Here is a 13,952-nt window from a genome sequence, read left to right as displayed (position 1 = left end):
ATGGAAAAACAACAAAATTATAAACATGCAAATACCGTAAGATACAAATACCTTTTGTAACCCAGGTTATAAAAGCTTGATTTATTAAAAGAATATTTTATTATTAAAAGGGCACAAAAGTTGAGTTAGACTGAAGCTGAAATTGAATATGAAGCATAATATAATAATTGAAATATTATAAATAAATAAAGACACAAATATGTGAGTAACAGAAACTTTATTCACTTAAAAAATAATTATTTTATATATTTTTGAGAATATTTAATTTGTTTAGTAGTACGTCACACACTACAGCCAATAAGGTGATTGACTACGTTGATAAGCGCGGGTAATTCTGCTGATCTGGACCCAGTTCTTTCTTTTGGGTCGAGCAGCCGTCGTGAGCGGAGGGCATCTGCAGAGGAAAGGAGAAGGATAGATTAGAATTTGGATTTGTGTGGTAGAAAGCTGCAGTGTTGCAAGTAAACCCTCTTTGGGCTAGATCACCGAGCTGGTGGACCTGGGAAGCCCTCCGTGGCGAAGAGGAGTTTTATTAGCTGGTTACACTGAGTTTTGCATCGGTGAGTTAATTTAGTAATTACTGCGCTAGCCGACTATGCTACGCTAACCATGCATTTTCATTAGGATTATGGTGATGCCTGTGCTTAAACGTGTCAATATAACTATTTAAAATTCTTTATAGCTTATATGAATGATTATTTATTGGAGATATTTCAGCCTGTGTAACCACAGGCTGGCCTTTGAGAGCCCACAAATTCGCGCGCGTTGCGAGAATTTAACCCCTTGTGTGCCAAGCAGTGCATTTATCTTTATTTTCTCTGTACATAAATCTCAATTATTGTAAATATGTTCAATTAATTGGTCAAGAAGGTAAATATGTTGTGAGTATGTGTAGTTGAATGTGAATTATTATGTTTAAAGCTTATATGTGTTCATATAAAAACTTGATGTTGATGGAGTATTATGACCTATTATAGGTCAGGTTTTTTGGCTAGATTCAATTTGGACCCCCCTTTTCTACATTTGATGGCGAGCCTCCCTGGATCCCGACCCTGGAAGCTGTCCATAAGTGCTGTGGACAACTCTGCTCTGTGAAACCCCCTTCTTTTCTATTGTTGCTGAACTTTCACTACTCTCCAGTGTGGTAGGAGAAACACATACCTTTCCACAGACTGGACCTGTTTGCGCATACTCAGTTCCAACTGCCATCTGTGAAACAACCGGACATTAATTTCTCATATATACACACACAGAAAAAAAAAGATATTTTGATATTAATAGATATTGGTGTATAAATAGATATATAAATATATATTTTCTTATTAATATACATATTTTCCTACCCGGGTAGTAGTATATAAATATTGATACAGATACAGTTATCCAATATATATATATATATGGTAATAACAGTAATATAAGGTGTATTATTTATATTGAATATCCTGCCTGTTTTTTGTATTTTATTTTATAATATTTTACTTACCTATTTATTAAAAGGAGGCTAACCTCCAAATCTCAGAGCAGTGGTGCAGTGTCATCTCTTGCGTGGTGTTGTCCTTGGCTCCGTAGACGATCCTAGGTTTTTTTCTGATTGGCCCACAGTATTATTTTATATTTCTTGTTAATTAATCCCAGATACTTACCTTTGGTATTTAGCACTGGTATTTAAATATTGGAATCTAGCTAAGTCACTACTATTTTCTAGCAATTCGCTACATAAAACTTGGCGAGCCAGCCAGGAGCCTAGTTACGTTAAATACTCACTCAAGAGCAACACTGCACAACTGTCTAATCAAACTAAGTGTTTCACATGCTAAAAATGGAGTTCATTGAACATAACAGTGTAAAAGTCCCTAATTCCGTGATAGTTAATGGATTAACTGGGTCAGACTGTGGTGGAGAGGTGTTGACGTTTCTGAAAGAACATGGTACAATAAATAGGACACTAAAAGTGGACGACGCTAGTTCCGAGCTACATTCGCAGGTAATTGTAGAATACAGTTCCGGTTCTGCTTTGCAGAGATTAGAACCCCTTCTACCCTACCGTTGTACACTCGCTGATAATACTGTGTGCTGTGTACGAGCACTAGCGGATGTTTACTCTCAGGGAGTGGGTAGTAAGATTACTCACACTTATGTAGGTGAGTTACAGAGAGTAGCTAAACTAAGTGGGAGGGATTTAGAAGCTATCCTACGAGAAGCCCTGGATCAGATAGGTGATATCATTGACACGCCTGATGTTGTCGAACTAAAAAATGACTCTCATCCTGCACCAAGCCCCGACCAAACATCAGAGCAAAACCAGTCTGAAATTTCGTCCCAAGCCGTGTTCGGATCTCACCTGAAACCTACCTCTGATGACAGCAGGAGCCATCATTCTGCACACTCCTTGTCACCTGCTAAGCAGAGAACAGTTCCATTGCTCGATTCTTCTACATTTAATCCACCTGAAGTGCAGAAAGTGATAGTGGAGCACATCGTGAGAAGCGAAGAAAAGTCTCCATTCGCTGGTTCAACTGTGAGATTGAGAACCTTTTCTGGAAAAGTTCCCAAGCCATATAGCGAGGTCGACTACGACACTTGGCGTTCTCAAGTTGGTCTGATGCTTAATGATTCATCAGTCCCTGATAGGGAAGTAACGCGTAGAATACATGAAAGTCTTCTGTCCCCCGCTGCTGACATAATCAAGCACATTAGTCCAGAGGCTGCAGCTACAATATATTTGGAGCTGTTGGATTCAGCCTATGGTACTGTGGAGGATGGAGAAGAGTTGTTTGCACAATTCATGAGCACTCTGCAAGATGCAGGAGAAAAAACCGTCAGCATACCTGCAACGTCTTCAGTCTGCACTGAGTCGAGCTGAAAGAGCAGGTGGGGTTAAGACTTGTGATATTAATCAGCAGCTCCTTAAGCAGTTTTGCAGAGGCTGCTGGAATGATAGTTTGCTAACAGACCTACAGCTAGAGCACAAGATAAAACACCCCCCACCGTTCGCTGAGTTGCTGCTACTACTGCGTACAGCTGAAAACAAGTATGAAGCTAAAGTTGCAAGAAGAACACAGCACCTAGGCTTAGGAAGACAAAAAGCAGCAGTGCACTTACACACTGTGTGCAACAGTAGTGTACTTCATGTTGAGCCAGATTCCAGTGAAATGAGCGAATTAAGAAAAGAACTAGCTCAGATTAAGAGCCAGTTAACTTCCATTTTGACACAGAAAAGTATAAGAAAAGCCAGTGTGAAGTCGGAATCTTCAACAGGAGAGCCACTGACACAACTTAGACCTACAAAACCTGACCATGCACAGAAGAAATATAAAAAACCTCAGGCTAAGAAACATACCAGTGAAAAGCCAAAGCCCTGGTATTGTTTCCGTTGCGGAGAAGATGGACACATCGTGGCTAATTGCGAGGCCGACGCGAATCCTGCTCTTGTTGCTGCCAAGAGAAAAGAGTTAAGAGAGAGACAAAGAGTATGGGAAGATGAACAGCACCCTTTAAACTGAAGCCAGTTTCTGTCATGGGACAGCCAGGAACTGAAGCTCATTCACGTCCCGCTATCAAGAAAGCTGAAAACCCACATACTCAACGAGCTTCACTAAAATGTGCACAAACAAAACAATCCTGCATTATACCTAAAGGACTGATAGGAACCAAGTGCACAGCTCGAGTAAAAATTGGAGAAACTCAGACAAATTGTCTACTGGATACTGGTTCCCAGGTGACCACAATCTCTCAATCATTCTCCAACCAACACTTACCAGCGCATAAGATAGAACCACTTGGTGACTTGTTGGAAGTGGAAGGAGCTAATGGGCAGATGGTACCTTACTTGGGATATGTAGATCTGAGTATCGCCTTTCCCAAAGAATTCGCCGGAGTGGAGGTGGAAGTGCCAACACTAGCCTTGGTTGTTCCAGACTTGAGTTCTGAAGCCCAACCCCAAGTCCTCATTGGCACGAACACTTTAGATGTTTTGTATACGACCATCACTGACAAGGTTGTGGAAAGACACTATCCTCATCGGTACGGTTATGAAGCTGTATTAAAAATTCTCAGAGCAAGACATAAACAACAACAACATCTCACTCATGGGTTAGTCAAACTCCACAGTAAGGACCCGCAAGTCATTCCTGCTGGAGAAAATGTGGTTTTGGAGGGTTGTATTCTAGTCAACAAACAGACATCAGGAATTATGGCTGTTTTAGAGCACCCCACCTGTTCCACCTTGCCTGGGGGACTGTTGGTAAAGCCCTGTTTGGTGAGCATCCCTGCTAAGCTACCCCGAAAAGTTCCTGTGATGTTAAAAAATGAGTCTGGGCATGATATAGTGATGCCCCAGAAATGCATCATTGCAGAACTTAACGCTGTTCAGGCTTTACTACCCCAGTCATCCAATTCAGCTGAGTATGTACCAGTCAACCCTGGATTGAGTTTTAACTTTGAAGATTCTCCCATTTCTATTGAATGGAAAGAGCGTGTCACTCAGAAGTTGAACAACATGCCTGAAGTCTTTGCACAAAATGACCTGGATTATGGGAGAGCCAATAGAGTCAAACATCACATAACACTCTCTGATGAAACTCCATTCAAGCATCGAGCTCGACCTATTCACCCGCAAGACCTAGAAGCTGTTCGTAACCATCTGCAAGAGCTGCTGCAGGCTGGTATAATCAGAGAGTCTGAATCTTCTTTTTCATCTCCCATAGTAGTTGTGCGCAAGAAAAATGGAGATGTGCGCTTATGCATAGACTACAGGAAGCTGAACCTTCAAACAGTTAAAGACGCTTATGCTCTTCCAAACTTAGAGGAGACCTTTTCCACGCTCACAGGATCAAAATGGTTCTCTGTGTTAGACTTGAAATCAGGGTACTACCAAATTGAAGTTGAAGAAACTGATAAACCCAAGACTGCATTCGTGTGTCCCCTTGGATTTTGGGAATTCAATCGTATGCCACAAGGAATCACAAATGCGCCAAGCACATTTCAACGCTTGATGGAAAAATGTATGAGTGGCATTAACCTGAGAGAAGTCCTTGTATTCCTTGACGACTTGATTGTTTTCTCCAAGACCTTAGAAGAGCACGAAGCAAGGCTACTAAAAGTTTTGAATCGTCTCAAAGATTATGGTTTGAAGCTTTCTCCAACTAAATGTAAGTTTTTTCAAACTTCTGTTCGATACTTGGGTCACATCGTTTCCCAAAATGGAGTTGAGACAGACCCTAACAAAGTAGAAGCCCTAAAAACATGGCCAAGACCCAAAGGGTTAAAAGAACTGAGATCTTTTCTTGGTTTTTCAGGCTACTACAGGCGTTTCATTAAAAATTACTCAAGGATTGTCAAACCACTCACAGACCTAACTGTTGGATACCCACCTTTGAGGAGGAGTAACCAACCCAAGAAAGAACAAAAACAGTATCATGATCCGAAACAGCCGTTTGGTAGTCGCTGGACTCCTGAGTGCGAACAGTCATTCCAGGTCATCATTGAAAACCTCACCTCAGCACCTGTCCTAGGGTTTGCGGACCCCCAGCTTCCATATGTTCTCCATACTGATGCCAGTACTACTGGAGTGGGGGCAGCTCTGTACCAAGAGCAAGAAGGCAAAATGAGGGTTATAGCCTATGCAAGTAGAGGGTTGTCAAGAAGTGAATCTAAGTACCCTGCACATAAGCTTGAGTTTTTGGCGCTGAAGTGGGCAGTCACAGAAAAATTCAGTGACTATTTGTATGGGAGTCCATTTACTGTTGTGACTGATAGTAACCCATTAACATATATTCTCACTACTGCCAAGATGGATGCCACAAGTTACCGGTGGCTAGCCTCGCTGTCAACTTTCGACTTCAAGCTGAAGTACAGGGCTGGGAAGCAAAATGCAGATGCTGATGGTCTTTCTAGAAGGCCCCATGGTGAACTGACCAATGACGCTGTTTCCCGAAAAGAACAGGAACGAATCTACCAGTTTGCTAATACTCACCTGGAAGATTCAGATGTCTATATGGGCCAAGATGTTGTCAAAGCTGTCTGTGAAAAGCATTTTGTCAGACGTACTTTGGATGAATGTCAGCACGACAATGACACTGTGGCACAGATACATTCTCTAGTTGTTTCTTCAGATTCTATCCCGGATTGTTTCATCAACGAAGAACAAAGTGGGCTACCTATAATTACACAAATGTCTGAGGAAGAGATTCAGAAACAACAAAAGGCTGATCCATGTTTAAGGGAAGTCATCCACCAGATGGAGACAGGAGAGACAATTCCTCCAATGGTCAGAGAAGAGCTGCCACAAATCACCCATTTCCTGAAACAGTGGAAAAAGCTAAGATTGCACAACAAGATCTTATATCGTCAGCGCTTGGATGGGGAGAACCCTACTTACCAAATGGTCTTACCTGAGTCGTTACGAGCTGTTGTTCTCAAAAGTCTACATGATGACATGGGTCATATGGGAATGGAGCGGACACTTAACCTGGTAAGGTCTAGATTCTATTGGCCAAAGATGTCTGAGGATGTTGAAAGAAAAGTCAAGACCTGTGACAGATGCGTCCGAAGGAAGACACTACCAGAGAAAGCAGCACCCCTGATGAACATCACTTCGACCAGACCACTTGAACTTTTATGCATGGACTTCCTATCCATAGAGCCCGACCGAAGCAACACCAAGGATATTCTCGTGATTACAGACCATTTCACGAAGTATGCTGTAGCAATTCCCACACCAAACCAAAAAGCCCAAACTGTTGCAAAATGCCTCTGGGAAAACTTCATAATTCATTATGGCATCCCTGAATGTCTACACAGTGATCAAGGTACAGACTTTGAATCACATGTCATTAAGGAATTATGTCAGATTATGGGAATCCGCAAGTCACGTACTACGCCATATCACCCCCGTGGGAATCCAGTCGAACGCTTTAACCGAACTCTGTTAAATCTCCTTGGCGTTCTTAACGAGGAAGACAAGTCAAAGTGGAAGCAGTTTGTCAAACCTTTGGTGCACGCATACAACTGCACAAAGAATGATGTGACTGGGTATAGCCCATATGAATTAATGTTTGGAAGACAGCCAAAACTACCTGTAGACCTAGCATTCGGCTTACCTCTGAGAGATAAGCGTTATAAGTCACATTCTCAGTACGTCCATGATCTCAAGTCACATCTCGACGAAAGCTTCAAATTAGCCAAGCAAGGGGCAGACAAAATTGCAAAAGCTAACAAGACCAGATTTGACCGGCATGTCACAGCCTCTAGACTAGAAGTTGGTGACAGAGTCCTTGTAAGGGCAGTCAGACTCCGTGGAAAGCACAAACTTGCTGATAAGTGGGAGCCAGACATCCACATAGTGGTTAAACAGGCTGAAAACTTTCCAGTCTACACAGTCAAGCCGGAGACTAAAGAAGGTCCGCTGAGAACTTTGCACAGAGATTTGCTACTCCCTTGTAATTTCTTGCCAGAAACTGCTCCAGAACCAACTATTTCACAACCTTCACGAAAGCCCAGAACACGACAATCTGTGGAACAAGAATCAGTAGACCAAGATTGGGCTTTTGATGATGAACACCCATACCAGAGAATCACAGTGCGACCAGTAGTCAGACCCACCAGTTTCACTACTATCTATGAAGTACCTATGAGAAGAGAAACAATAGACAACCTGTCTGCAAAAGACTTACCTGAAGGGAACTTACCTGAAAAAGCCGTATCTGCAAATGACTTACCTAATACTACTGATGACAACTTGGATGTCAGTGCACATAGAAGTGGAAAAAGTAAAGAAATCAGTGCTGAAAGCCTGTCAGTACACCTGCCAGTAGCATCCAAACCTGCAAGCATTGAGTCTGTTGACATACCTGTAATGTCACCTGAATCCTTTACTGAGTCAGAGGTTGAGAAAGACAAAGATTCAAGTACCCAAGTGGAAGCTGAAAGACAAACCCAAGATGCTCTGCCTGGAGTTGAACAGAGTAAATTGAGTGAAGACACTGGCTCTGGTGAACCAGATTGTGTCAGACGGTCTAACCGTAAAAGGGAGCAACCTGAGCGCCTGCACTATGCTCAGTTTGGAAACCCAATGGTCTCCATTGTTCAGTCCTTATTCCATGGCCTGAGCACAGCTTTCACTGAAGCTTTGAGAGATAGTCCAGAACCTGATTACTTACCTCATCCCCATACCAAACCTATTACTGTACAGCCATACAGATGCACAGGGACGTGCATATGTTCAAGCGGGGAGGGTGTAACCCAGGTTATAAAAGCTTGATTTATTAAAAGAATATTTTATTATTAAAAGGGCACAAAAGTTGAGTTAGACTGAAGCTGAAATTGAATATGAAGCATAATATAATAATTGAAATATTATAAATAAATAAAGACACAAATATGTGAGTAACAGAAACTTTATTCACTTAAAAAATAATTATTTTATATATTTTTGAGAATATTTAATTTGTTTAGTAGTACGTCACACACTACAGCCAATAAGGTGATTGACTACGTTGATAAGCGCGGGTAATTCTGCTGATCTGGACCCAGTTCTTTCTTTTGGGTCGAGCAGCCGTCGTGAGCGGAGGGCATCTGCAGAGGAAAGGAGAAGGATAGATTAGAATTTGGATTTGTGTGGTAGAAAGCTGCAGTGTTGCAAGTAAACCCTCTTTGGGCTAGATCACCGAGCTGGTGGACCTGGGAAGCCCTCCGTGGCGAAGAGGAGTTTTATTAGCTGGTTACACTGAGTTTTGCATCGGTGAGTTAATTTAGTAATTACTGCGCTAGCCGACTATGCTACGCTAACCATGCATTTTCATTAGGATTATGGTGATGCCTGTGCTTAAACGTGTCAATATAACTATTTAAAATTCTTTATAGCTTATATGAATGATTATTTATTGGAGATATTTCAGCCTGTGTAACCACAGGCTGGCCTTTGAGAGCCCACAAATTCGCGCGCGTTGCGAGAATTTAACCCCTTGTGTGCCAAGCAGTGCATTTATCTTTATTTTCTCTGTACATAAATCTCAATTATTGTAAATATGTTCAATTAATTGGTCAAGAAGGTAAATATGTTGTGAGTATGTGTAGTTGAATGTGAATTATTATGTTTAAAGCTTATATGTGTTCATATAAAAACTTGATGTTGATGGAGTATTATGACCTATTATAGGTCAGGTTTTTTGGCTAGATTCAATTTGGACCCCCCTTTTCTACATTTGATGGCGAGCCTCCCTGGATCCCGACCCTGGAAGCTGTCCATAAGTGCTGTGGACAACTCTGCTCTGTGAAACCCCCTTCTTTTCTATTGTTGCTGAACTTTCACTACTCTCCAGTGTGGTAGGAGAAACACATACCTTTCCACAGACTGGACCTGTTTGCGCATACTCAGTTCCAACTGCCATCTGTGAAACAACCGGACATTAATTTCTCATATATACACACACAGAAAAAAAAAGATATTTTGATATTAATAGATATTGGTGTATAAATAGATATATAAATATATATTTTCTTATTAATATACATATTTTCCTACCCGGGTAGTAGTATATAAATATTGATACAGATACAGTTATCCAATATATATATATATATGGTAATAACAGTAATATAAGGTGTATTATTTATATTGAATATCCTGCCTGTTTTTTGTATTTTATTTTATAATATTTTACTTACCTATTTATTAAAAGGAGGCTAACCTCCAAATCTCAGAGCAGTGGTGCAGTGTCATCTCTTGCGTGGTGTTGTCCTTGGCTCCGTAGACGATCCTAGGTTTTTTTCTGATTGGCCCACAGTATTATTTTATATTTCTTGTTAATTAATCCCAGATACTTACCTTTGGTATTTAGCACTGGTATTTAAATATTGGAATCTAGCTAAGTCACTACTATTTTCTAGCAATTCGCTACACTTTGATTTAACACGGGTGGTTTTCCTGTGATTTATAAAACAAAAAATCAAAATAATCATATAACCAATTTAGAGACCTGCATGCATTTCATTCACTCAGTTCAACAAACTGATTATCAGAGCCTTAGGCTACAAATAGAATGAACCTTGTATTTCCTCAAAGAGTATACACCCATCCTGTTATTATATCTGTTACAGTGGCTTACATACCACTGAGAAACTAAAAAGGAAGTCCAGGCCTCTCTGCCTGCTTTAAGGTTTCAGTCTTACTTCTTTTTTTTCAGTTACAGTTGCAATTTAAATAATGCTGTTTAGTAAGTTAGATAAAATGTTGGTTTTGTTTGATTGACTTTGATTATGCTGTATTTTATTGTATATTAAAGTTATTAAGCTTATGTATGTTAAAGTATATTAAACTTATTCCTTGCAAGCATGGAGGAGTTGTGGCTCAGAACTATGTACTTTCAGAAGAGAATTATCAAAAAAAAATATATATATATTGTAAATAATATTTCTCATTGCAATATTAACATTCAAAATATTTCATGCCTTGTGAGGCAAGGCTGGAAACCATGGTAGAATTAGTATGACTTTCAAGTTTTCATATGACCTAGGATCAATGACAGAAAACAAAAAGATATTTGGCCTGGAATTTTCCGTTAAACACAAACTGAAGTTTACATAAAATATAAAATATTACATATAGATAGCATTAACATAATGAATTAAGCTTATTTTGACTACCAAACTTAGGGTATACACCATAGTGAACATCATAGCACAACAATCAAATCAATCTGACACCAAGAATCTTATAGATATTTGTGTGGGGACTTATTCATGCTGATCTTTAAACAAGTCTTCTATATGAAGAACAATCATTCAACTATTTTCCGACTGCATGATTATTTATTCACATAGTCATCAGCTGAATGAACGATCTGTGTGAAGGCCTGCAGAGCCAGACAGTTCTGGCTCTACAATGGTAGCTTAGCAGGCCAGCAACTTCAAACACCCCAGTTTGATCTTAGAACAAAAAGGAAAGAGTCAGATAAAAGAGAATGTTCTATTGGCTAAGCTCCTCCTGCTTCAGTAGCACTAATGTCTATGTGCATTAGTAGCTATTATGCATTTTATTTGTTTAAGTAGAAAATTATGGGCAAATATTAAACAAGCTAAACCTGGAAACTCGAAATTCAGTTTCACACATTTGGTCTCCAATGTGCTCTTACTGGTGGTGATTAATGATTTGTGGTTGTACCGAGACACTCCTGACATTTTTCAGCTATACATAGTCTGTGAGGTTTTCAAAAACATTTTTGGAATTTGCTTACATTTTCTAAATAAAAAAAAAAAAATTTCACTAGAGCAACCAATGGTTTAACTGGAAGCCAACAGCTCACTTGTGGGTACTATGTTGGAGTTACTGTTGAAAAGCTCTGCTACTATATTTTGGAAATAAATGTATGTGCAAATATTTACCTAGTAAATATTTTAATCTCATTGGCATTCCAGTGCCATTTAGTTATAACACCTTGGAAATCCATGATATCCAAGAATAATCACTTTACTACTACAAGTTACTACCTCCCACAAATCTAGTTAATATGTTGCTGAATGTACTTAAAGGATTATGAAACCATGATTTTCAAAAAAATAAAAAGATATTAGCATATCTTCAATGAAGAACTTAACACAGATGGACTACTTACTTTCTCCCTGATCTTTTTGCTTTGACACATGGAGACATATTGCAGCAGAGACACATGGAAGCCAAGTCAGAAGTAGATTCTTACTTCTATATCTTATTCAACTTTTTGCATTTTCTTGATTTCTGCAATTAATACAGACTGAATCGATTAACATACTGACTATGTTCAAACTGTGTTTGGAAGGTTTCAGCAGTAAAGAGGTATCCTATAAATTTGTTTAAAAATGAGAACTTTCCCAAGGAAATGAATGGCGGAATGTTCAGAGATTCAAATTCTGTTTGCCAATGATGATGTCACAATAGGCCACTCAGTCTCACAGACTCAGCACACACACATGGCCCCTCTTCTCTCATGCTCTCACTCCTCACATTTCTCTCTCTGTACTCTCCTACTCTACACTCTTCTCTCTCACCTCCCTCTCCCCTCTCTTCACCCTTCCTTCATTCCCACTCCTCATTCTTCTTCTCACTCCTTATCCAATTCTGACTGTTCTTCTCCTTCTCACTCTTCTCTCTCTTTCTAAATCATCACTCACACCTCACTTTCTCTTTCTGTCATTCATCACTCAGTCTGTACTGACCTGGCTGGTTTTAAATCACTCCTCAAAACACATCTTTTTAGATCTCTTTTTAATATATGAGCAAATTATTGTAATTTTTAAAGCTTAAATTCCCAGTTTGGCAGGTTATTGTTTATTGATTGATCTAGTGTTGACTTGTATTTTATTTTTCTTCTCTTATTTGAACTGTATTTTATAACCTTTAATATTCTCATGCACTTTCAATTTTCCCTGATTGTTTATGTATGTAAAGTGACTTTGCATATCATGAAAAGCATTGTATAAATTAAATAAATTATTATTACTATTATTATCACTCATTCTTTACTCTTCTTTCCCTTCTAAAAAGAGTTTTAAATAGTTTTGCCGTACACACATAAACATGTGTATCTACATCCAGTGTGTTATTACCATATTGTGAATAATTATCCTGCTCAGTGTAGACATAAGGCAGCAAGGCTGGAATGTGCTAAAGCAGATTAATATTGGGACTATGACCTGATGAGACTAATATCTATTTATCAATAAAAAAAAAAATGTTGTGTAATGTTATATGTGCAACCATCAGATATTTGGTAGCTGTGCCATTCCATTGGATCCAACAAATTAAACTTACCTGGTTGTGACAGGTATCCTCCCATGATTTAAGCTTTGAAACAGGATATATATTTTTATTCCTTAAATACTGCATCAGAACTGTATGCCAAGCTGATGACATAAACACGCATGCCCTGAAATATTTTTCAGGTGTTGTTTGGTACTGGTGGCAGAAGCAGTAAATGTTGCTTTTACAAATAAAGTTTGGGCTGAGATTTTTACTGAAATTGTGATCAACAGACTGAGACAGCTATGCTTTAGACTAATATTCTTAAGCTCCCACCACACACAGCTGAATATATTTAAAATATTTCTTCATCATTCTTTTTTTTTTCTTTCTATATTAAATCATTGTGCAAAATTTGTTTGCTTCAGGTTATGTAAAAATAGCTTGAACAGGTTCTGGTGCAGGACTTACCTGTATTTCAAGTGTGTTGCTTGCATGTGCTGGTCTATGATGCTGTGTGTGCAGCTATTGCTGCATTTGTATTAACATGTTCTATGTGTACTCTCATCTTTAGTCATGTGAGGACAGTGGAGGGGAGATCTCTAAACATTATCATGTATAGAACCTGATTTCATAGAAATTGAAACTGCAAGTGTTTTTAAAATGCCTCACGGATTGGTTAAAGTCCAAATGCCATTGAACTAAGGCTCATATAGATATTAGTCAATGCTTAAGCTTAGAAGGTAAGACAAACAAAATAATTAAATGTTAAGTGCTGATACATGAGAAGGACTGATAAGAAGAGGAAGAACATTATTAGTTATATGAATGTTAAGAATTATACTAAATACATTTCATAGCAATTTTTATAAACCAGAACAACTCAATAAGCTTAACCTTCCCCCTGTGTTAGCTTTCTGTTACCATCTCTTATGTTAATTATGCAATTGTACATAAGATACAATTCCGTTTTTGACCGATGCCATCAGGGTGAGGTGTTTGGCAGCGCTTTGTAAATTATTTATCCATAGCCATAAAACAATAAGTATAATTAATCTGGCTTGTTCACTACCTTATTCATTTCTAGTTGTAATTTCACTTTCAGCTCTGCAGGAAGAGTGGAGGACTCTGACGGAGAGTTGGGTACTTTGAACATTATCTTGTAAAGATCCTGATTTAATGGACAATGAAATGGAAGTGTCTTTAAAGAACATTGTGTCAGGTATATATTTCA

At 39.0% G+C, this 13,952-nt stretch overlaps 1 long non-coding RNA gene across 1 annotated transcript; it reads right to left on the bottom strand.

The window, feature by feature from the left end:
* Positions 1 to 8,456: 8,456 nt before the first annotated feature.
* LOC136664128 (uncharacterized) lies at positions 8,457 to 10,205 on the bottom strand. The gene is made up of 3 exons (XR_010795082.1): positions 9,670 to 10,205; positions 9,345 to 9,392; positions 8,457 to 8,577 (listed from the first exon to the last, which is right to left on the bottom strand). It is a non-coding gene; the product is annotated as an uncharacterized lncRNA (long non-coding RNA).
* Between the last annotated feature and the right edge of the window lie 3,747 nt (positions 10,206 to 13,952).

The sequence above is a fragment of the Hoplias malabaricus genome, chromosome 12, assembly GCF_029633855.1.
Source record: "Hoplias malabaricus isolate fHopMal1 chromosome 12, fHopMal1.hap1, whole genome shotgun sequence".
In the NCBI taxonomy this organism is placed as follows: Eukaryota; Metazoa; Chordata; class Actinopteri; order Characiformes; family Erythrinidae; genus Hoplias; species Hoplias malabaricus.
This window is presented reverse-complemented; position numbering and strand designations above follow the sequence as displayed.